Here is a 25,674-nt window from a genome sequence, read left to right on the forward strand (position 1 = left end):
AGCGCGCGGAATGGAAAAAAATTGGAGGGACGACGGAGGATCCTCGGGCAGCGTCCGCGCGAGGCCGCGACAATGCGCTGCGAGCAGGGTCAAAGGAATTCCACGCTTTTTCTCGTGGATCGTGGCTTATCGGCGAGGAAAATCGGAACAACCCCGAGGTAGGCGCGGCGCGAACGTAACCGTGTAACACACTCGAGGTGGTCGTTGGTACGCGTGCGATTACTTACTCTCCATCGGCGAATTAACGACGAATCACCGATGGGAGAACCGGTTGCCCGGCCGAACGGCACGCAGCCTAACGACTTCTCTCCTCGGCTTCAACGGGCATTCCAACGGCACGAGTTTGCCCCGCGACGCGAATTAATGGAAACACGCCGCGGCACGCCGTGCGCGCTGATAAAGCGGAACGCGCGTCCTTACCTACGTATCTCTTTATCCCGGCCCGATGCGTTCCGCGCCGCGTTTCGTCTCCGACCATATTCCGCGTTTACGCAGATCTCGCTCGCCATATTTTGCTAATCGCCGCGCGCCTCCTATCGCCCCCGCGGGGGTGTTTTAGGAGCCGCGACCTTCGGCGCGAACGCGCGTGCAATTGTTCGTTTGGTTTCCACTGTGCGACGGAACTCGGTGGTCCCAGTTTCGGTCCTCCCCTTTCAGTGGTGATTGTGCGAGTTCGGTGGGAGTATGTGGATCGCATTCGGGTCAGGAATGCAGGCGTTTAGGGTGCTGGGTTTGTCAATGTGTAGTGCTGTGTGGAATGTCAGCAAAGGGGTAGCAGTGGGAGGAGGATTAATAGTTTCAGAAGGTATTTTGTAGGAACGCGGTGCTTCTTGGTGGAGGAACAAACTGGTGAAGTGGCGAAACATACTCGCACCGAAATGGCGCAGATGGACTCAATGTAGGGTTGCCAACTTTTTTCCTGGAAAATATAGTACTAAGGTGAATCTCCCAATTTCGGCTCATGTCCCCATTTCTGATCATTTCGTATTTTTTTTATTATTCTATGCGTTACGTTTGGAGTATAGTTGCAACAAAATAATTCTAAATTATTTAAATATTTACGCGAGTGTTGCAGGAGCTTGGGGCAATACATACATCGCTATTTTTCATGAGCAGAAATGCGGACATTTGGAGCATTATATATTATATAAATTATATAAATTACTAATAGTTAAACATCTTGAAATATCGTTCTTAAATAGTTTCTGAAATGGTTGATTTATTATGAAAGAATTAATCAATTACTCTGCAAATTTTGATCTCAAACAAATTTTATACACCTTCTTTATGACGAGTTATCTCTTAAATGAGCAGAAATTGGGACGTTCACCTTATAGGCCAAATGTGATAAAAAATACAGTACATTGTGAAAGAATATAGTAGATACTTTTCAGAGGAAAGTGGTACAAAATCAGGCTACATTAAAACATCTTATTTTCTAAATGTATATTTTTTGTGCATTTTCATTAGTAATTAATTTATTGTCTTTAATAAATATGTCCAAGGTTTACTTGCACTGAAACTCCAAATTAATATATATACATAAGGAGCTTATTTTTTACGAGAGATAGACTGGCTCTGTTTCTCCCTTCCAGTCACTTCATATTAATTACAGAAAAAATCCTCTGTGTTAAAGTTTAAATTCGCAAACTAAATTCTTGATGTAGCGATAGACTAAAAAAATAAGTAAAATTGTAGAATTATATCAATGTACCAAAAATACAGTATTTTTACGTACTACATCTTTTTCTAACAGTATATAGTACACTAGACAAAAATATAGTACAATACTATATATTATAGTAGGGTTGGCAATGCTAAGTCAATGGTGCATCAAGCACCAGTCTCTTCCTCGCGCTCTTCGCTCTAAATTTCATCAATCTTTTTCATCTGCATCTCCAGTACCTGCACCTATAGCTTTTCAATGTTGCATTAATTTCCCCACCAGAAATTACTAGCAGCGTACCAAAAATTAAAATGAATCGATCACTTCTCTTCATTGACTTCTGACCAATTATCCCAGTAAACTGTAATCACGGCCAACGCGCACTGCAGCGTCGCGAGAATGTCTGTAATGAATTCTGTCCCACCTTGTCATTCCCCCGGAATCAAGATTAATTCCGAAAATCATCCGTACATGTTGCCTGCATCACCGTCGATTACCGAGCGAACGAACGGTCCGACATGATCGACGTCAGACGCTTATCAGTTTCCGGTGTGAATTTGATTTCTGGACAAATCGGAGATCACTGATAACGCCGCGAACGAGATCATCCATTAAGCAGCGAGCTGCAACGATGCTTTTTAATTGCCCCGTAGAAGAATGTGCGTGCTGAGAGCCACGGCAGGGAGGAACGTCCTTAAAACTGGCTTCCTCCTTGTTCCTCTGCCGCCAGGACGCGCAGCTACGCGTCTTAAATGAAGCGATTCCGTATTCACGCATGAGCGGGATCGTAGAAGCTCGCCCGAACACGCTCGCGCCAGCTCGGAGAAGAAATATGAAAAGGAAAGAAGCCAGCGGGAGCGCGAGCATCTGTTTCCTTTGCGGCAAATTTCTTCCGCGTCCAACGGCCTCGCCGTGACGATAAATGATTTCGTTCACGGGCAAAATGAATATTTCCGTTCGCGGCGTAGGTATTCAATTTAACCCGCGAGCCGTCACGTTCGGATTATTCTCGCGGATTAACCGTAATTATCGCCGTATCCCCCTCCACGCTTAACGACCATTATTTTTTCACGCCACCTATTGGATTCTCGATAATCCCTCGTTAAAGTGTAATCGCCGTGGAGAATCAGCCTCTACTTGCACGAGAACGTTACTCGAAGTGAATAAAATTATTCGGCGCATAGGTGAATTAATTTAAGGAAGTTTGAGGGAGTTGAGACTGCTGAGAGGTGTGAGGATCGCTATAGGGTGACTGTTCGTACAATTTCTTCCGTATGTTCCTCTCATGGAAGGAATATTTCCAACTAGCTTTACTACTCGGCTTCGCCCGAAATTTAGATTCTGATTTTATAAAAAAATTGTTTTTTAGTTTTTTTTTTTGTGAAAGTGATCACATTCATCTGGATTTATCAGGCATAATGAGCTGAAGCACGTTTCGTGGTCACGGAGTTTATCGTTCGAAAGTTTTTAGGCGACAGACAAACACACAAACATATAAAAGCTTTCTGCTTCACATATTAAGATTTCCCAAAGAATATCGCGGGGAATATTGAAGGGAGTGGTTACCTGTCTGTACAAGGAAGATTTGCATCTACTCCTTTTTGAGAATAACAGGATGTCATTAAACACAAAATTGGGAAGGTTCCGAACAGTTAACCGTAGATGACGAAATTATACTCATAATTGACTGCTTTTCATTCGGGAATACCTACTTGTCTGCATTAGAATTACAAAACTCGTGGCCAGCCAAGTGGAAGAGGACAAAACTTGGTCAGACAGAGAGATGTGTCTAAACGTAGTATGTAGGGCTATTAAAAAATAGCAAATTCAGTGTCCAGAGGCCAAACAGCTAGGGTAAAGCAACCAGTGAATGACCAAATTGTTGAATCTATGGACATTTGAGATTAATACTTGAATATATTTATGTATAACCACAAAACAACTGTTAAAATTGCATTTAAAATTTTTCTTGAAACTTCTATAAAAATAATTACTCATTATTATCGTAATTTAAAAAGAAAACAATTATAAAATGCAAAACGCGTAGAAGCCCAGTAAATGACCGCATACTTTTAATAAGAATTGTACTAATTAACGTTTGCTGAATACGCGTAACTAAAAATATACGATATTAAAAGTGCAACTACACTCCATTTATAAACATATAATAACGTTTAAATTTATAATTGACATTTCTTTGCCTAATATTTCTTTCACTAGTATGCGGTCAATTACTGGTTGGTTTACCCTACGCGAAAATGTGGAACCGAAAGCGCGGTCCCATCCAAAAGCTCCGTCACGTACGGTCGCGTGCGGAGCACGAAGATCGAGCAACGCGGAAAATCTGCTCGGCGTTAAAACTGCAAGATTGATCGGGCAACAGTTACAGCATCGTCGCGGGGCACAATGTTATCCATCCGTCTGCAAGCGTAATTGAACATAATTTATCGTATTTCTTGACCCCGTTCGGAATCGATATTCCGTGCTTGCACGGGCCCCGTGCATCAGCGACAATGTGGCGAATTAGCTCGGCTCGTTTTGCCTTTTACTGCCTAACGACTCGAGCGGGCATTCCGATGGCGCGAGTTTGCCTCGCAACGCGAATTAATGGAAACAAGCCGCGGCGCGCCGTATGCGCTGATAAACCGGAACGACCATTTCACGGGCTTCTTCGTCGTCCTCTCGAACGCTCCGCCATGTTCGAATTAAACGATTCCGTGTTCACGCGTGGCAAGAAAAAAGCCTGGCAAAGTACCTGCGTAACGTCCCGCCTTTTTTCCTCTTTCATCCACGTTTCCATTCTGGCCTCCTCGCTCGTCCTTTTTACCGCGCGTCATAACCTGCGTGATCATTGGCAATCGTAGCGCTCCCACTTTTTCTGCTTACCTGTCTTTCGTTCCCCTGCGAGGCAGAGAATTCTGCAACGCGCGAATTAAAAGCATCGCCCGTCCGCCACGCGGAGCGGTCCACCTCCGTTCGAACGAAATTCGTCTCCGCCGGAGCACGCGTTCCCGGGGAAAATATGGCAGCTTTTATTCGACGAGCCCGATTATGCCCGTCCCGTGACCGAATCTCGTCCCGGGGTTAGCAGAGCGCAGACGAACCGTGGCCCGTGGACGATAAGGGCAAACCGGGCGGAACCGCGGGTTAAGGTGAAGCTGACTGGCGTTTTCGCGTGCTCCGCCGAGCTCCCCCCATCGTCCATGGGACCTTTATTCACACTCGAGGATCCGGCGGTCGGTGTTGATCGTTAAAAGCCGTTATTACGAAGAAAAACAACCCTCTCGCCCTCTCTTTGGCTGCGATTTTTCTTGGCTTTCCGCGGTGAAACGCGGCGTTCCAACAGTACGCCCGGCACTTTACGCTGCCACAGACAGGCTAACGACTTCTCCGCTTGACTTTAATGGACATTCCGCGCCGTGATTTTACTCCGCGATTTGAATTAATGGAAACACGCTGGCATCCCATTTGCACTGATAAAAGCAGAACGTCCCCGCCGACCGATCCTCGCCGTCCCCCGCCCCGTTTCTGCTCTGCCCGTCGGGGCGAGAGGGCGGCAGCCGCGGTTTCGTGCACCGCGGCGAGATGCTGTTGGATTAAGCGATTACGCGGCCCCGCTTATACGAGCCTCGGACCGGTGCATCGATCACCGTGAACGGCGATTTCGAATACGGCGCGTATCGCGAACGATGTTTAAGACCGACGCTCGCCGCTGGTCGCTGTACAACGAGCGCACACGCTTCGGGGATAACGGCAGTTTCGTGGAGGTGAGAGCGCGTTGGTTTTAGTAATTACTTGGGCTCGAATTTTTTGGCGCAGCTAGCGTACACCGCGTGTAAAAATTGGGGATGCTCAAAGTTTCGTGGGAAAATTCGGGTGAAGGCTTTGTCTCGTCTGGGGTAGATTTTCTGGGGCATCTTGTGTTTTTATGCTTCATTCGAGAGTTGGGATAAATTTGTGTTTTACTACTTAGTTGGTTTTTGGTTCAGACACTTGGGATAACGAATTTGTAGTATCACAAATGATTTGGTAAATAAGAATTGCTTTTTAGTTGGAAGCTTTGGGGAAAGGAGAGGTGGGAAGCTATAATTGTCTGGCAAATAATTCTTTTGTTGATAAGGGAAGATGCCGAACCTGGAAATTCAAAAAATTCTGAAACTCTGTGAATATGTAGGGGATTTCCTCCTGAGTACAACGCAAATTTTCTTTGCTGCCCAAATTCACTCGGAAGGGGTAAAATTAACCCCTGTAAGAGATAGAAATAAGTTTCATGCTATGACAGTAATACCAAAATGCTTGAAACTCTTGCACCAATCACTGTCACCCAATTAATAAATAAACAGACTTAATGCATCGTTGAATTCCGATCGTTATTACTTTCTACGATGCTGATATTATCTAAACCATTGTATTTCGTTATGTTAATAGCTTAAATATTACAATTACAGCATTTTCTTTAACGTCTTGTTTTCTCTTTAGCTAGTAAGGAAGTCATCGTTTTCACTCTCATAATATCCGCTCAAAGTGTTTGATCGTTTCATCCAAATTAACGAAGAAAAAATTAAGTGCTGCTTTTTTCTATCGTATAAATTACAGTTTCAATTGTATGCTAATTTTTTTTTACGTATCATTTCGCAAGATTTATTCGTTAATTTAAGTAAAACAGCTTTGGGTGACAGTAATTGTGTCCTTTACCCTACCTACCCCCAGTTTCAATTACACCCAAGTGCTCCTAAGTTTTTCCCTAAGATACAATTGCCCGCAATCAACAACCACTTCCATACCTCCCGTAGCCACTCTCCGCACTTTTCTAAACCGAAATCCGTGCAATTTTGCCCCGTCTACCTCTAAAGCCGGAATGTGATAATTTGATCGGTCCTCCGCCATCCACGCCAGAGCCCCCGCGGTGTTCCTCGACCTTTCCTCCGCGCAGAGGAATCAATCTGCAGTTCCACCGGCTGCCGTCAAAATGCACGTCGCCGCTCCGAGTGATATCATAAGCGACAAACGAGTCGGGGCTAGGCTATTCTCGACGCGAATTAACAATTGGATAAGGTAACGAGCGCGATCAAAGGATGGAAGCGAACCGAGGACGAGGTAATCCCGCGGCCGGTATTGTTTCACCGACGGAAGTCACTCTTTTATTACGAGACACTTCCTGCTCCGTACAGGAGCACACGGACGTGCCTGTTTACACCGTGTACATGCCACGTGAACACAGGTACCTCCGTCTCTCTCGGTCCCCGTTCGCCTCCTGCCTCGTCGCCACGAGCCATCCGCTCTTTCTCCATCTTTCGTTCTTTTTCCCTGGGCCGACAGGTAGACACGGGCTGGCCTGCGACAGAGACGCCCGTGCACGCAACCGAGCGCGCGTCCCCCCCCCGGCACCCCCTGTCGCCCCTGTAATTAGAGGACTCGGGGCTAATTTCCGCGACGGATTAAAAGGGAGGCAACGGAACGACGGAGAGGAGGGAGAAACGAATCGCGGCGGGCAAATGGTAGCGCGGCGGTTGCTCCGAGAGCTTGTTCCTACTTGGAGCAAACTGGCTAAAGCGGCGGATGATTAACTAACCGCGCGAACGGCTATTAATCAGCCTGGTAATTAAGACGAACCGGCCGCGAAAGGGTTTCGCCAGTTTCCTGCAACGCGTACGCGATACTCGAATTCCTGCGCGGCCGGGCAGGCTGGAATTCGCGGGGCGCGCGGCGAGCATGATTCGCACCGCGCACAGTGGTTACAACCTGGAGAAAACCCGAAATTATGAAAGTCGGGTTTTTAGGTATCGATTACTATTTTCTGGAAGACAGTGAACCGATCTATCTTGCTATGAAAAGGGATATATGTTTTTCTCTTTAATACGGAAGTAAAGTGCACCTGAAGTAGACCTTTCATATTCTAGCGAGATTCTGACAGCTTTCTAACCAAAGTTTCGACATTTTCCTTGTAATTTTTGGGGACATTTACAATCAAATGAATTATGTATTATAAACGGGTATAGTCTCAGCTTATGTATCACGTAAATAGTTTTCAAAATACATAAACGAAATCATGTTTTCGAGCCTTAAAGGAAAGTACGTATAATTTGTTTATTGTTTTAAAGATTTGCTTTATCTTATATCGAAATTAATAAATCCTATAATTTCGCAGTTTCGTACAAAATTCTCTGCGAAGTTCTCTTCCACGCGAATATATCATTTGAACACTTCTTACAAGAAAATTATTCGGTTTTCGAAGACGACCACATTAATAAAGTAGTGGGTGAAATTAATAAAAGATTTTTACCACGGTTGAACTTGAGACTTCGGTCAGTACACCGTATTAGAGCGAAGTTTTATAAAAAATACTGCGATTGGTTGGAAGGTGTCTTTGTAAAAAAGTCATATTAAATTATTTCTTTAATATCATATTAAGTTTGATGTTTAAGAAGTAATATGAAGCAAAAATAATTAAAAAATATTGAGAAATGCCGAAGTTATGAGTTTTTTCCACTTTCTCCTCTATGCATCGGACCACTGTGCCAGTACCGGCGCTGGCCAGTCCATTTGAAACGGGAGGCAACAAAACTAGGCATGGTAACGCCGGCCTGGGTGTTTCGCAGATGTAACAATCCAGCTGGGGTGTTTAACTGATGTGTCGCGGCATGCTCGCCGTCTAGGGGATGCAGGAGTGTGCACACCTGAGTGTCTAAGTTATTCTTGGGTTTATGGAAGAGTAATACAGAGGAGGATCGTGTTGTAAATTGGCGACGAGGTTGTCGTACACGAGGCGCGGATGCGCGAGCTTAGTTTCCATCGGTGACGAGGGTTAAGGGTCCCCTGAAAGCAACTCATTACTCATACTTGTAATTCTATGACCCTTTAGTTCGCAGCACCGATTAACTTCCTCCGTGGCTTCTGTTATTCTTGATTCCTCGCCCCTGCGAAGCTTCCCCAGCGATTGGAGAGCAGGAAAGTGTCCGAGCGAACGGTGAAACATTGCCCACGGAATCAGCTGGAAACACATCAGAATGGAAGCGTGAAGAGAGGAAGGGGCAACCTGGCCTAATTCAGCACCGTGTGTTCCGGTAATTATAATAATTAGCCCACGGTTCCGTTACACTCGAATCGACACTCGTTGCCCGCTGGTCGGCCAACGAGCGACCGTGACGCGGAGGAATCCCAATTTCTGTCCCGACACGCTCGTGGGGAACGCTCGAGACCCGGTGCACGCGCCCCCCCTGCCAGCCCCTCCTCCATTCCAGCCCTCTGCCCCCGACGATTTTTTGCTCTTTCCGCTGAAATACCACTGGTCCGGAGCGGCGTTATCAGCCGGTCAAATTAATGTAACGAAAGGCCGGATTAATGCCGCTACGTCGATGGTGGAAGTCGAGGGGGGGGCGGCCGTAGTGTTGGAATTAATTAACTCGGCCGCGCGTACGTATAATTCAGGGGTGTACACGTTGATTGATTAAAGCCGATTTCACGACCAATCAATCTATAACTCCTTACCGCCGTTCCACACCGGCAGCCATAAATTTGCACCGGCTATTAAAGGAATCCACCGTGAGCCTTATCGTTCATTTATAACTGTCCGCGGATGTCTCATTAACCTCCCTTTTCTCGGAACGGGATCGCGAGTGGCGACAAGAGCCAAAGAAATCTCTCGAAATATCCCCGGGTCGCGGATCGCGCGGAAACGGGGGCAGCCGCTGCCGAAGGGGCGGCCGTCGTGGGCAGAGGGGGGTGCCGCCGAGTTCGGGCTTTACATGTGTCGCTTGACACACTCGGCCACTCGTAAACAATGAACATGTGTAAACAATTGTCGGCCGTCGACGCCGGGATTAAGTCATCTTTTGGCACGAGTCGGGCCCCGCGCTGCGACAATGGAGCTGCGCGTCGAGTTGCTTATGCGACCGCGAGGCCTAGCAGCTATGCCGTCGAACGCGGGATTTAGCGGGGGTGTTTAAAATAGACGAACGCGGCGCGACGTGGAGACACGATGGTAAATGCTGTAGGGATCTTCCGAGGATTCTGCGATTCAGTGGCGTGAGGGGTGGTGCTGTCGGTGTTTTTTTTTTTTTTTAATGGAAATTGAATATTGTGGGTTGAAAGCAGTTTATTAGAGCGTAGGGTAGATGTACCCTTTGTGGCTATTGCACTGTTTTTGGCCACGTGCTTAATTATCTGATTTTTAAATCGCTTGCAGATTATTATTATCTGGAGAATTTCACATGATAAATATTTTGTTTAGTATACCACCAAAAATATAAGGTTACATTTATCGCTTACACGGAAAAATATTATATTTTTTAAGAAGTTGCCAAAACTGGTACAATATCTTAAAGTGGCCGCAAATGGTGAATCCACCCTACCTACTAAATAAATTGTGCTTTGGCGTTTTTAGTTTAAGGGCCCCAGCAATCATCCCGCTAAAGTTACTCGACGGCGCAGGATGTGACCCAAAAATACCCGTATCTCTTATCCTATTTAATTATGTCGGAAATCAATTATCCAGGAGGAATGCGCTGGAAGCCAGCAGCTCTGGGACCGTGTCCCAGCTCGAGCGCGCCGTTCGAGCTGCTTTTCCAGCAAGACACATTATAAGTTTTTCCCCGGGGTTAATTTCGCCCGGCGATAGCTAAATCCTTTCTCTCTCCTGCTTCTTTCCCACCCTCGCTCCTCCTCCCCGTGCTTCGCTCTTTTATTCTTGCGCCGCCCTGTCCCTCTGCAACCCCCGTTGGCCGAGCTCGAACTAAGAGCGGCTAAGAGTTGGTAGGAGCGTCTCTATGGTTAATTAAACGCATAGATCACCCCCTCTCTCGCAATCTCCACCGACTCCTTCTTAGGTTCACCCCAACCGCCTTTCCACTTGCCCGTCGTTTTCTTTCTTTCCCAGAAACCCCGCAGACGCTCCTGCTCGCTTCTTCCTCGTTATAAGCGTGCATGTGAGCCTCCTTTTACGTCGCCAGTGCTGTACGCTATCTCAGAAAATTTTAAAAACACCTCCCCCTCGCTCGATTAACCGCGTAGGAACCTCTGGTAATTTCGAGAATCTCGTCACAGATATTCTCACAAGCCACGTATTAACTATCGAGGCAAGCTCGCATTAGAAATCCTCTGGCTCCCAGATATCGTGGACTAAATAAAAATGAAATTATATAACAGCTCCTCTTGATACCAATGAAATTCCACTGAGAAAAATGGGGTGCCTAACCCTCCTGACTCGACCCCTCAGCGTTTCGACAATATTTAACCAAATAGTGGGCGCAGAATTCAACGAAATCCTGCACGAGGGTTCTCCTGCGAGAATCGCATCGGAGGAATTAATTACCAGTCGATGGAAACGCGCCTCCGTACTCGCTGCACAGAATTTCTCACGCGGGCCAGCAGCTTGGGCTTTTTTACACGATTTTCGAGAAAGAGGTCGGGTATTCGGAACTTCCTCTTCCACGCCCACGTGATGTAAGCGAAAGGGGAAGAAGAGGGCAAAGCCTCTGTAGGTAGGTACATACCGGTTTCTCAAGTAGGCGTAACCTCTGCCTGAAACTACCGTCCACGCTCATTATCGTTCACGCGGGTAAACCCGTCGTCGATTCCTCGCCCGTTCGCCGCGATCGATCGTTTGACCCGTTTGCCGTGAAACGCACGCTTGCATACATACCCGCGGACGCGCCTTATTCGCGCGCCTTTTTGCACCCCCTATTTGGCCCGATAACAGTGCACAGATGCTGCGCGCATCGCGTAGACGCAGGGCTCCACGATTTACGAATTTGTTCGCGTGGGGAGGCGCGTGGGGGTTCGATTCTCTAATGGACCGACGTCTCCAAGAATTACCCTGAATACGGCGCTCGGAACGTCACTCGATGTCGCGTGTTCTGGAATGCAGTATCAATCGAGGACATCTATGCAAAATAGGACCGACCTTTCCTATTACTTTTATCATTATTTGTAATTCGCTCGGTGCTCGTTAAATCCTATTTCTTTTCACTCGATGCTCCGCGATACAGGGGTGAGACGCAGAGGTTCTCCGAGGGTAGTTCTTGCGCGCCGTGGGCTGAGGGGTCGGAGAGATTTATTTGCAATAAGTTGCGATATTAACGATCGCCGTGAACGATTCTTTACATCTGATTTAGCGAGGTTTCCCTCTGGTATTGTGTTATTTGTAAGGTTGTCGTAGATTATTTACGACAGAGAACGGTATGCAAAGTGCACGAACGAAAGTGTGATTTCCCAGAAACGTCGCGAGCCCATTAATTAGACTTGAAAATTGCATTTCATCTATCAGCAATTATTCTTACGCGTCAACTTTCGTTTTTAATGGTGTTCTCGTGCTGCGCAGAATTCGAGCATTCCGATAAAATCTTATAAACTGCTCGCGTTCTAGAATATTTCGTTGTGCAGAAATATCGATTGCACTGAGCTCTCGTTATCCGCGTTTGAACAGCTTTCGAAATAACAGATGAAAAACAGAGGAGGCTGTTACCCACGAATACGACGATGCTGCGTCCAAAGTTTTTGTACTCCACCCCTTCCTCGTAGTCAAACTCGCCACCCCCTCAGCAAGATATTATTCGAATTCGAGGACCCATTAAGCAATACTTATAACAGAACACCATTGTCTGAATCGATCCCCTCTCGAATCCTCCTCCTCCACGTCAAGAATTACAACGAGGATCTCGAACAGCTCGCGTCGAATCGTCGTAAATAATGCAGCGGATAGATACGTCCCTGAAGCCGAAAGGAGGAGGTTGAGACGGAGAAGAAGGTGGAGGAGGAGGTGGATGGCCAGCAGGGCAGACGATATTCTTATGAATCGATGAAAGAACCGCGAGCATGCGCGCCGGAATCTTAATAACTCATGCGATACCACCCCTCCCCTTTCTTCTGTTATCCAGACCCCCCGCCGCTGTTATCAACCCCTGGCATCCCTGTTTTCCGCCCCGGGAGCAGATATGCCCGTTATAATATGCGTGTACCGGTTGCCGGGGTAAAAACACGAGGCCTGGACATTCCGCGCGTGGTTTCGCGGACACTTCGTGCATATTTGCGAGGGACGGTGGCATGGCCGAAAACACTCGTGTCGCTCGCGCCCCCGGCATTTCTCCTTGTCACCAGCCGAGGACAATCCACAACCGCTTCCTGCTGGATGCACCCGCCGTACAGTTGCTCACGCACCTTCGTCATGGCCGTTTACGACCGCTTTTTACGGACATACGCGCGGTTTTAGTGCGGCCCGTTCCCGCGGATTTACTGCTGGAACACCGCGTCGCTCCATTTCTATTACTTCCTTTCTGGTCGGGGCTTGCACTCTCGTCCCTGTGCCAGTGGAGGGTTAATTAGCTTTCATGCGTCGCGAGTGTCGTCAAGAGGCAATGAATGGGGATATTTTTGCTTGGCGCTGAATACGGCTGCAGTGTTCGTTTGCATCGAGCCAGAAAGGAAAGCTGGCTGACAAGTGAGAAATATTAATAAATGTCCCCTTTCATTCGTCTGGGGTGTAGGAATCAAGAAAATCATGAGAAATATGTGTTCTTTTGTGGTCTATATGTAGTGGTGATTAGTATCAGCAACTAACGGGAGAAGACTGTGAATTAGTACAGATGCTTCCTTAACATTCGTTGCTTCATGATTTTTTAACACTGTCTGCAAGTGTTTGCCTGCAAATGTAAAACCCCTGTTTCATTGGTCTGGGTTAGGCTATAAAACAACCGCATAAAAAACTTCAAATAAGTAAAAAAATTAGGCCAAGTACGTGAAATCAAATAAATCACAAAAGAATAGAAGATAATAATAATTAGCATATATAAAGAAGATGTAAAATCAAAATGAGCTGCAAGTACATAAAGATGCTTTCCAACTGCGCTTAAGATGGCACCACTACATATACACAGCTAAAATACTGTGTTCATACATTCCATTACCCATATCGCGGACATTTTAATAATGCGAAGATAAAATGTAACATCTAGACATTTGTCTAGATGTCCGCGGCCTGGAAGTCAAATACTTGGCGAGACGATATTACGATATCTCTGTTATGCGTGGACCGATTTTACTGAATTTGGTCTTAGTCGAAAGCTAATATGCGATTTACATAAGAAAAATGCCTTTAAACTGAGAAAATATTGCAGGCGTGATGAGATATTAATGAAATAAATTTCAGGATACATTGGAATAGCCGTGCGACGAGTAAATGATAGCGGTAGCGACAGTCGACATATACCGGGTGTCTTTCATGTACTTGGCGTCGAGACGCTACCGCGTCTCTAGACACTCGAAGACTGCTTACTGCCGCACAGTGCGCAGTTTGAAAAGCATTCGCATAACTACACAGTTCTGCCTAATGAAATCCACGAAAATATACCCCAGCTCCGTAATCTCCCTGAACAGACGGCTGAACGCACAACGCGACCGCACATAAGCAGCGACTAAGCAGAGATAACCAGGAACGAAACCAGCAACGATGGGGCATTTATTTCAGACAGAAATCCGTTCTCGGTCCCGCGAAATCGCAGCGAAAGAGGTGCCAATTCCCACTGCGTTCGCGATATGAAATTATAAAAAACACCGTGGGTCGCGCGATTATGCCCATCCCGAAGGTAGGGGGGCCATTGGCGATCTTCGAGGACTTCGTGACGCGTTTCCCCGCAGAGCGGAGGCTAGACGGTCGCTCGGGGTGTAGCCGAGGGTACGGTCGAGAGAAAAATCGTTAACGCGTCGATAAAATAAAATGGAAATGACGCGTCGCGTTAAGAGATCTGGCCCGGTGCACGCCAAGAGGAGAGAGACACGTCGAGCGGCTCAGTCCCCGTGTGTTCGCTGGGCCGTTGGCCGTCGAGGGGCGAGGGACGGGCACGCGAACAAATTAGCCCTCTATCTGAAACAACTTCTTGGAATAGCCGTTACTCACGGCCGAAGATCGGGGCCCGTATTGCTCGAGCGAAACGACCGCGGCCGGCGGGACGTGGGGGCCCGCGGAGAACGGGCCTGAACAAGAGGAGGAGAAGTGTCGGGGAAAGGAGCGGGGAGGGGAGGGGGGCAGAGCGAGTAGCCAGAGCGAGAAAGACGAAGTAGAAGAGGAGGAGGGAACAAAACGAAAGAAAAAGGTCGGACGAGGCATTTCGAATTTCCAGCTCGAATTCAGGGGAAGTCGGGAGGGGGTGGGGGCGGCAGACGAAGGGGAGAGGCAGAGGGAACGAGGAGAGCGGACCCGTGGATCTCTGCTCAATCCAGGGATAAGCGAGTTGTTCGAACAGTGTTGAACAGGAGTGAATATTTATACGCGGCCTCTGGCTTCGCACCTTTTTTGCCGTGCCCGTCGTCGTCCTCCACCTCCCGCTTCTACGCCACGTCGTCGCCTTCCTCACGTTTTCACCTTTAGGGTCCCATGCGGTATCTTCTTGATTACCCGGTCCTAATTAATTCCTCAGGCTTTATCTTTATTTTTCCCTGGCCCCGGCCGACACCGCGACCGTGCGGACCGATCGTTCCTCAGAGGAGGAGCTGGCGAGCCGTACGATCGGCCAGAGGACCAGCAGCGGCAAGGAGGGACACGAGGGTCCCCGAGGGGGATAGGAATGGTCGTCGACACCGCGCGGAACGTCTAGACGACGTGTCGTTCCGCCGGCCGTGGAAATAATCTTGCGCGCGATAAAACGGCGTGAATGATTGCTCGGTGAGCGTCGACACGAGAGCGTTTACTTCTGCCGATTTCCTTCCTCGTTACCAGTCACCACGGCGCTGCGCGCGGTTTATACGCCCTTGGTCTCCGATGTCGCCGGCGATATTTCGATCTTTTAATAAATCCGATCGACTTTTACAAGCGCTCCGCAGATACGGCCAATGAGAAGGCCTTTCAGGAGCGAGGCACGATGGGTTCCTGGGACGTTAATGAAGATCGATTGTTCGATAGCGAATTGTCGCCTTTGGCGTTCCAGAGCTCGTTACCGCCCGTGCCGATCCCTCGGTGATATCTTCATGCGCGAGTTCTGCAAATTCGGCGCATCTTTCGGTTTCATTAAGAGAAGCTTCTTCACTCGCGTCACTTCATTTCTGTAACAACTTCTCCCAAATACGTAAGGGGAGAAACTATGAGAAGTTTCTTGAAGACACTGGTTTCTTTTAGTTTCGAATCCCGTACACTTCTCCGTCTTCTTGGAAAGAAAACAGTGACTTCGCATCTCTCTATGTAGGTCAAAGCCGCATCTTCAACTTCGTTGACAAGTTCGAATCGATGCTTTAAACCACACAGGGAATTCGAGCGGAAAATTGAAAATACACATGTTTACACTTAGTCTTCTCTTCTCATTCGAAATAAATAGAGTCTGGCGCATCTCTTACAGCCGAACATTTTTATTTTTTACAAATTTAAATAGTTTTCATGGCACGACCATTTACTGTCAGACTTAACAGTAGCGTCTTCTTGCTCCACAATGTGAAGTCTCATTTCTACGTAATAAAATATCTACGCATTTTGCAAGCTGGTTCACCGAAATTCATCAACGCCAACTGCAGAAACAAACGAGGCTAATTCGAATAACTCGATTCGGTTCGTAGAGCGAATTCGTAATATTTAGATAATGACATCTGAATGTTCCCATTGATGGTTACTTCCTTCGCTCAAAAGAAAAATGACCAGGATAATAATATTGATGATACGATCTCCTTGATGAACGTGGTAACGAGATAGAGCCGTGTATGTACGCCGGGACGCACGTATCACTTTTAAACGCCGGAAATGAGTTATTAGCGGTTGCGCCGCGCGCACTCAATTGTCCTGATTTGGAAACCTCTAATCTGGACCCTCCCCCCTCCCCCTTCCGGCCACGAATTTAAGCCTCCATGTTTCCGTGTCTATCGTTACTATTTCAAGGGGGGCCTTTCTCACCAGAATCTATTCCGACTGTCGAAATGATATTCACGACAGCATCCGTACGCCACGAGTTCACGAGCAGAAAAATCGAACGAGTCACGTGCAGCTCGGTCGAGGCACCGCCTCAAGGTAACGAGAGAAGTTTATTGAAACGTGGTTGATTCTTCATATTTTTTTATACATAAAAGTTGGAGAGTTTTAACGCACACGTCCACTTTTATGAAAGTCACGAATTATTATATCGAAGCAATTATGTTTACCTTGCGCTATAATTGTAGGGTAACGTGCACTTATCTGACAGAGCACTTTGTGCTTTAAATGAAACTTGCAGTTCATTGGTATCTTATTAATGAAAATGGGACGAGGCTTGTGCATCGCTATTTCCACGAGTTAATTCGCGATGCTTGGAGAATTATATTATCGACACTTGAGGCGTTAAATCTTAGCTGGGCCATAAACAAATATTGCTTAAAACGTGCGGCATGAGTTTCTTTAGAAAAAATGTAGTACAAGCCGCGTGTAACATGCATAGACCTCGTGTATTGATACAGGGTCTCGATACATTCTGCATGTGTTTACCTAAATTGGATTAACGATATCACCGTCGTGATCAATACATAAACTTAATAGACTGGACGATCGGCCGTGCCTCGGAGGAATCGACTGGTAAAACGAGTTTGGACTTTATCGCGGCGATGATCTCTTTAGCTCCCCCGGTCCATCGGGCGCAAACAATTAAACGCAATGAGAAAAATCCCCTAATCTCGCGGCCGTTGTAAACATGATTAGCATCGGCGGGGGCGGGAGCAGGCGATGGTCGAGTACGTAAATTAGCGCGGTGAACCCTTCCGTGAAGTTTCAATTATCTCGTGGAGCGGCGATGGAGTTTAACGAGATTCTTAGATGGTGCTTGAAATTCAAAGGACGAAGGCACTTTACGGTACCCTAACGAAGCCACCTGCCTGGCACCGTCCACCCTGTTAATTTTAATCGAAGGAGACGCTTTCACGTGAATTAGAAGGGGGCTGGGCGAGGGGGGCGGCCGGCGGTAGTGGACGGCTCTACGACTGCAGCAGGCCGCTCGTAAAAGACGTTCGTATCGAAAGTGTCGTCGCGTCGGTGGACTCGCTTGGGGACCCCGAGCACGATCAAATGAATCAACAGAGACAATTAATAGCCCGGCGAGGACGCCCTGGAAAAGCGTCGGGACGCCGCCACCCCCGTCGGCGAATGTGTGGACAACAAATCTATCTGTCTGTTCGCCGGACACACTACTGCGGGAGCTGGTGCGGCGCGAATTAACCGATACCCTGGATAATTCGGCCGTTTCGTCCGAATCGGAATACGAAATTTTTTTGTGAAATCAGCGGTGACTTTTTTCAACACTTTGGACCTGAAAATGAGCGTAGGATTTTCTTCGAACTTGTTACTTTTAATTTTAATTTTAAACGGACCCTTCTGAAATAACCTTTTCGAGGGATACAGCGGGAATTGTAATTTATATTTATAGTAACCGAAGTTAGAAGTAGGCCGTGACCATGTCCGACATAATAATTGTGAATGGAGAACGAAGTGGAGCGCGAGAGGAGCTCTCGTTTCACGGATTCGCAAATCCGTAACAGTCTGCTAAGCGCGGAGGGGATGAATGACGACGAGGGAAAATCTGTGCTCGTTTAACGTGCCCAAGGGTTCAACCCTTCCGACGCTTCCACCCTTCGACAATATTTAATGCATGTTTTAAGCGTAATTAAATGGCAGAGGGTTTATCGTCTCCAGCCACGTTCGCCCTCCCACGCAAATTATCGCATTTAACCGCCACCGATCTCGTCTCTCGTCGACTGTCACCCCGCCGCCTTCTCCGCCACCGTTTCTGACTGCCTTCGCCAGTCATAATGTACTTTTCATTAGCCCCGAACCCTTTCGCGGAGTAGATTCAATCTTGGAATATTCATCGCCTCGCAACCCTTCTCCATTACAATACCCAACACCGACACGTCCCTTTCACAGCTTCGCGAGCCGCCACTCAACAGGTTTTAATTAGCGTCGACACTTTCGCGACGACGATTTAACCCCTTTCGCGCGACAAGTAATTTATTCTCCTTCGAACTGATAGATTTCCCTCTCTATTAACTCGTTATTATACACGAAAATCTATGCGGTATGGGTGATAATGGGCTGGTGACAAGATAATCTACAACCCCTGGCAATAAGTTTGGAACCAAACGCTTTTACTTTAAAATTGACTAATTTAACATTACCACGCGTTTCAAAATATATACCGTTGCATATTATACATAAAAAATATTGGTGTTTCTCGTTAATTTCGTATTTGTGCGTTTGGTTCCGAACTTATTGCCAGGGGTTGTACATAATGTACGCTATATTTAGTGGTATAAAATTAGCGGCTGTCTTAATTTCGAATATCTTTAGCCGATGGCAATTTCGAAACAGTTACGTTTTAATTGAAAATTAACCCCTCCACCTTTACTTTTCGCACGTCTACATATCGATGCAGAGAAATGTCAGAAGTCCGTTTCACGCGACAAACGAAAGGAAGGAAAGCTAGAAAGACAAACGATCACACTTAACTTTGCAGCTTGCCTCCGTTATCTCTTTGTGATATCTCTGAAGCACAGCCTGGGGGCCGCAGCGCGTTCACGGTACGGGGCTGGCCACTCTCACCCTCCGCGGCCTCTCTCGAACCTCTAAAGCCAAGAATAACCCTTGCTTTGCATCTCACCTGTTGCTCGACACCGACCCTCGACACTCCCGGCGGTACTTCAGGGGTGGCTAATTAAAGAGTCAGACGGTGGCTGGTTTCGCGGTGTTTAATACACCGTTCCTTCACCCTCCGCCGGGCCCCCATTTCGCCTCTCCTCGAGGCGCCAGGACAGAATCCAGAATCCCTCCACCCCCGTGCTTTTTGTTCCTCTCGGTTTCACAGGGCTGGAATTAATTAGCGGCTCTAGTTAAGCGGGGTGGATATCGCCGCGGCGACTCATTTAAGGGATGTTTATTTTAATTTCAGCCCGTCCGAGGGGCGGTGGGAGGAGGAGAAAAAACCCCAGGGCCGGGTGACTTTTTATTACTTAATTAACTTCTTCCTCCCGCAGCATCGTCTCCTTCATCACCTCCGGCCGCCGCAGCACGATCACCAGCACCCCTAGGGCCGTCCTCTTTACCCACGGTCCACCACCGTCCCTTCCACCCAAACTGCTCCGCGTCTACTTCTCGGCTGTTGGGTTTTTTCTTCCCTTCGCCGCAGCCTTAAACGCGACTTCCACGTCGAGATTCTTCGCGGCAATTATTTCCTCGTTATTTTTCATCGTGGTAACCGGTGCGTCTTGCGCGACTCGCTGCCTAATTATCGCCGCAAAAATGAGCCTCTCGCTGGGGCCTGCTTGCCGCCTCCCCCCGGGCCCCCCTGGCCCGTCGCGATTGCAAACCCTGTGATTATAATGCCAGCGAATACGCTTCCCTGGGTCCTTTCGGAGCAACGGGCCGCGCCGGGGAGACGCAGAGGGATCGTTTCTCGCGAAATTGCTGACGGCTCTCTGCATTTCTGCACGTGAAACCTTCCTCGGGCGGGCCCGAGCGTGCCGCTGGCGCGGCCAGCCTGGAACGCGACGAGGGAAAGCCGACTAGCGTGCTGCGGGACAGAAGACACTTTAAATTAGCGGCCAGCAGTCACCGGATTTACTTCGAACTTCGCATATATCTTCAGTAAATGTCCCATTCTTGCCGGTACTAAAACTAAGTTGGTTGCTGCGAAATTAGACTTTTGCGACTTAAAGAACCAGCGAATTTTTTTACAGAAATCGATGTCCGTTTTAGAAACTGCCATTTTTCTTGCAAGTTCAACATTTTTATAAACGAAGGAGTCAGGATCAATTGCGTCAGAGGGTGAATTTAAATTGCGCTTTCCAACGACCTCCTTTTGGAACGCAATTTAACCCCCAGGTGTGTGCATTAAACGGGACAGTTTATCAAACTTGACGCAAGTCTAATTGCCTCGTTGAGAACGTTCAGATATCGCGGTGTTTCTTAAAATTGCGATCCCCGTCGACCCCGTTAATCAACGGAATGGTGGATATTCAGAATTGTTCCTCCAGCCGCAGTAAAGGAGCAACAGTGACGAAGCGGGCTCATCAAGCACGCGCCTTTAACCTCCGTCCTGCCGTAACAGGAAGTCCGTCTAATTAATTTCACCGGGAGAAAAGAATCCCTTGCGGGGGTGGCTTCACGGTTAAGAATACAGCGCGCCGAGAAGAAAAGAAGGAGCGGGAGGGTGTGGGCGGGGGTTGGAGAGGCTGGATTATTTCGTTATGTCTCGCGGCGAGTCGAGATGTCGGGCAATTAGCCGTCGTATAATTATCCCCCTCGCCCCTTATTAGCCCCGGCCGTTCTCGGTGGCAGCTGTTGCCGCGGATATTCGGCAGCGGCGGAGCACGGGACGGGCACCAATAACAATGTATAATGACAGGATATCTTCCGCCATTTATTTTAATATTCCGTCGGAGGCCGGGTAAAAAGGGGAGAGTGTTCAATTTACCGAAGACGAATTTGATCGTCGCCGCTTCAATCTTCCCCGTTGGACGGCGGGCTTTCCCGACGATTAACGAACGTTATAAATTAACCGACCGCAAAAGGAAAGCGCGGAGAAACGACAGAAACGTAGAACGGAGGAGGAATTAATAAAGATCCGGATGTAATGAAAGTTGAAAAAAAGAAGGAGGTTGAAAGAGAGACGCAGGACGAGGAGGAGGAACTTGGTCAAGATACTCCACCCCCATCTTTGTCTTGGTGAGCCGCGCTTTCAGAATTCTTCCATTCTTGATAATTATCCTACCGTCCAAGCAGTCCTTAATCTTTCAGCTCGCCTTTCAAGGAAAGCTCCTACCGAATGAATGCCCGGCCTCGGCGAAATAATATTTTATACACAACAAAAGCGACCCCCGGGCACGGCTGCTGCCCTCCTCCACCTACACCTTCAACCTCCACCCTCCACCCCCTCTCTTTCTCTCTCTCTCTCTCTCTCTCTGCCGCACCGCGCGATTGTTATCGCGGAGACGTTACCTAGCACCTATACAGAACTGGCTATTTTACTTTCTTCCTTCCTTTTTCCTTGCCCGTTCAGCCGAGGAGCCACCGATTTCGTTGATAACCGCGCGCCCGCCGCGCAAATTAATCGCGAGTTCTCTGCTTCGCGAAATGATCCACCGGAAAGATTGCGTAATTACTCGGGATATAATTACGCTGCTGTGGTTAGAGTAATTTAAACGTATCGAACTGATGGCAGATCCGAAGATCTCGGGAAGTTGCAGGAATCTACTGGGGGTAGTCTAGTTGAATGCTATAGTTAATAATAAAGGAAGTTAGGAAATTCAGAATATTATGCAACTCTGGGCGCAAGTAGAGTAGTTCATGCCTGAGACAACCCTATTTTTGTTAGTGCCATAGTGCGGTTTTATGGGGTGAAATGACCACTTGAAAAAATGCGAAATTTTTGAATTTTACAAGTTTAATACAAATGTCAATTGATGAACTATATCCATTTTCGTGGTCAAAACTCCATAACTTATTTTTAATATATAAAATTCGGCACTTTTACGTTCTAATATATGAAAAATTAAATTATCCGAAAAACAGCACTTACAAAAATTACGAACGATAAAGATTTTTTTATTATTTACATTTATACACTTATTTCTTTGTTCGAGCATGCCTCTGCTACAGTGCAGCAAGGCATAGCAGAAGGGTTATCGCTTCTGACGACAAACAAACATACATAATACAAACAATCAAACAGAGGATCGAAGCTGAATAAAATCGTTTAAAAAGAATAAAAAGGTTTGTAATGTATAACATGTGATCCAGTCTCGGTCACAGTTATGTCGTATGTTAGACAAGACACACTGGATCGTGTTTAAAAAAATGCATATAATTACAAGATTAGCAATTATTAGCAATTAATAATTGCATTTATAGAATCAAAATAGTCCAACGTAAAATAGGAATGAAAATCATTATGTATCGAAAATGGTTTCTTATATGAAAAGGTTATTTCTAAAACACTATTTTAAAAATTGTATAAATTACGTATTAAAAACTGAAACATAATTATTTTGAGGACAAAAAGATATCTTACTCACCACCAAGAATTAAATCCATGCCTTGAAATTATTTTCAGATCTTTGGATAACACAATATAACTGTTTGAAGCAACTTGAAAACCTGGATTAATTCTTTAACATAAACATTTGCGAGTCTATAGGAGCTTTGTATTAAAACATTTAACAGTAAAATTGGTGGCGTTTGATACTCATATTAATTGACATTTGCATTTATTTTGTCGAATTGAAAAATTTATTTTTGTGGTTTTGGCCATAAAATCGCGAAATTTCCCCACTGTGCGTCTGCGCGACGGTATCAGATTTCGTGGAGTCACTAAACGATTATCCCCGGCGGATCGCGGTGGCCCGGATTAATCGTCATTAATCTTCATCGCCGCGTTGCCGATCATTTTTCTTGCGCGGGGGGGACGCGCGCGTCCGAAGCTCGCGCCGGTTCAACGCGGCATCTCATTTAACCGTATAAATCACTTTGCTTAAAACTGAGGCGAGGAGGAGCGACGTTTCCGAGCCGTGGCTAATCGAGGCCCCGAAACTCGCCCCCGACCCTGCCGCGAGCGTAAGGGGTTCGTCGCTGGTCGCGCGAAATAATTCAAATCGCGCATACCGGGCCCCGCTCGATCCTCGATCACGGTCAAGATTTCGTGGGGGTCACGTGAGAATGCACGGCAACGACGTGTCTCGGAGCAGCGCAGCCGTGGCGAGGCCGTGCGCGGTTGGTTTAGGCGCAATTAATCTTCGTTAAGTAAGCAAGCAAGCAAGCAAGCGAGCGAGCGAGCGAGCGGGGCCCTTCTACTTGCATCGCGCAAACGCCTCGCGCGCGCACACACAGCTGTCCTCCACACGCTCATCCCGCTTGTGCGAGGCCTGAAGTCGGTGGTGGCTCGCCTATACGCGCGAGCGTGTGCGTGCGCACACGTGGAAGCGCTGTGTCAGAGTCGCGAGCAGTCCCATATCTCGTTCGCTCGTTCCTCTCTTGTACGCTCGCGTGCGCGCTCCCCCTCCCCCATAACTCGTCCCCCGTTGCTCGTCCTCTCGGTTAGTTATGCTCGTACTCGTCGTGTACGCGCTCACACCCCGGGGCTCTGATTAAATCTGAGTAATTAAGGGAGTTAACCTCGACTTAACTTGACTTAACGCAGTCACGCCCGCTTGCCCACCCCTCGCGAGGCTACACACCGTTTACACGGCGATTTACATTGTTCCGAGGAAACGGGTGTCTTCGCGGCGCGCACTCACGGCATTCCGCGCGCGTCCTCCGCTCCCGGCCGGGGCCCGTCGCGCGTTCGCGCACGCACCGCCACCGCTCCCTCGTTTAATTGCTGCGCGCCGCTAATTACACAGCCACGTAGCCGCGGGGGGAACCGGTGCGTGCAGCGACGTCGTTCCTGATGCAAATTAAGCGCGTGGGCCCCTCCGCCCGCGCCCTGGCCCCTCTTGGCTCGTTTCTTCCGTTCTAATCGCCCGGTGGAAGGAGAGGCCTGCATCGACCGCGTCCACCGGCAGAAGTGCGATTGGGCGTCGGGTAATTAAGGATCCTGGTGGCTTTGGTACGCCGTGATCAGCGCCGACCAGGAAGCGGACCCCACGTGAGTTCTATTCGCGGACGCGCGTCTCGTCGCGGATCATTTAGCCTCTATGCTGTACAGAGCTGCTTCTAGGAGCAAACTGGCTTCACCCCTCGCGCTGCTTCCGGTAGGAATGATATTCAGAATGTCTCTCGAATGTAAATATCGTCTGATTTTTGTATCATTGATTTGTGTCTCCGAACATTACTTGCTAGCGTTGGTTAGTTGAAGTCGTCGTAGGTATCAGGTGGCAGTGCCCTTGACTTCGCTGGGAAAGGTAGAAACTTGTAGAAGGAACGGTCCTGCGGTGAATGGGCAGGAGACGTAAGGCCAATTACTCGGTTCGACGCCACGAAATTGTATCCCAGCGCCGGAATCCTCTCGAACATTATCTGCGGGAGCCACCTGAAGTTTATTATTTGTGCAACACGCCTAGTGCTATTAAAATGCATCAAAGCATCTAACAAGCTCAGGGTACTGCGCGACAATCCTTAATGGTATTCGAGAATTTATGACGAAGCGTGCGGTCGCGTTGAACTTCTTCGAAGATAGGTAAATGGCAGATCCTAGACGGAGTTACGAATGAAGCATACGTTTACACTAAGTTGTCTTATTGCCTTTTAGTGCTAGGGTTATACAGACATCATACAACACGGTGCAACGAATGTAGAAAGACAAAGCAGCTTAGGATGCACCATTCGCGAACATTACTTTAGGTTGCTCTGTCTGGTCTGCTTAAATGTGGCAGAAATGTCGAATAACTTTATGGAGGTGTAGGTTGTTACGCGCAGGACAGTCATATTCGTGGCAGGTAATTTGATTCACGAAGACCAGCTGATAGTCGGCTGATTTCCACGAAAGTGAGTCTGGGTCACTTCCTTGACGCAAAGGCTGTGCTTGTCATTCGGGCTGAAAGCTGTAGCTGACATCTGTTTTAGTATTGCGGTGGACAATCTGCTGCAAGCATTGTGCGAAATTTATGAATGGATTGAGCACTTTTACGTTCCGCTAAGCAGAATGTACGGTGTTCTCTACTGCGGACCTGTATCGGTTGATTTACTAGTAGCACTGAGGGTCTGAACACAAGGAAATGGTAAATCGAACGTAGATTGATGAAATGAACATATACGGATGTCAAAATGGAATTACTTTTAAGATTCTATAAATATTATTATCCCTTAACATTTAATATCCCTTTCAATCTTAACGAAATCTCAATATTTAGTTATCCATTGATCCACGTTTCTCTCTCGTTCGCAGACCCAAAGTTCAAGCAATGCATTCGAACCTACGCACCCTCAGTTATCCCTCAACCCTTTAACAGTAACAGCAACAGAGAACGAATTATGATCTCCAAAATATGCAACTCTTTCCTATCCGAAATCACTTGTACCTATTTCTAAAGTCCCACTACCTACGATACCTCTCGCCACACACGTCGTCGTTCGAATGGTAAAG

General features: G+C 47.4%; 1 protein-coding gene across 5 annotated transcripts in view; it reads left to right on the forward strand.

The window, feature by feature from the left end:
- The window catches only part of Zfh2 (Zn finger homeodomain 2), a 315,460-nt gene that overhangs the window by 87,713 nt on the left and 202,073 nt on the right, over positions 1–25,674 (forward strand). The window lies entirely within an intron of this gene.

This window comes from Andrena cerasifolii, chromosome 6, assembly GCF_050908995.1.
Source record: "Andrena cerasifolii isolate SP2316 chromosome 6, iyAndCera1_principal, whole genome shotgun sequence".
Taxonomy (NCBI): Eukaryota; Metazoa; Arthropoda; class Insecta; order Hymenoptera; family Andrenidae; genus Andrena; species Andrena cerasifolii.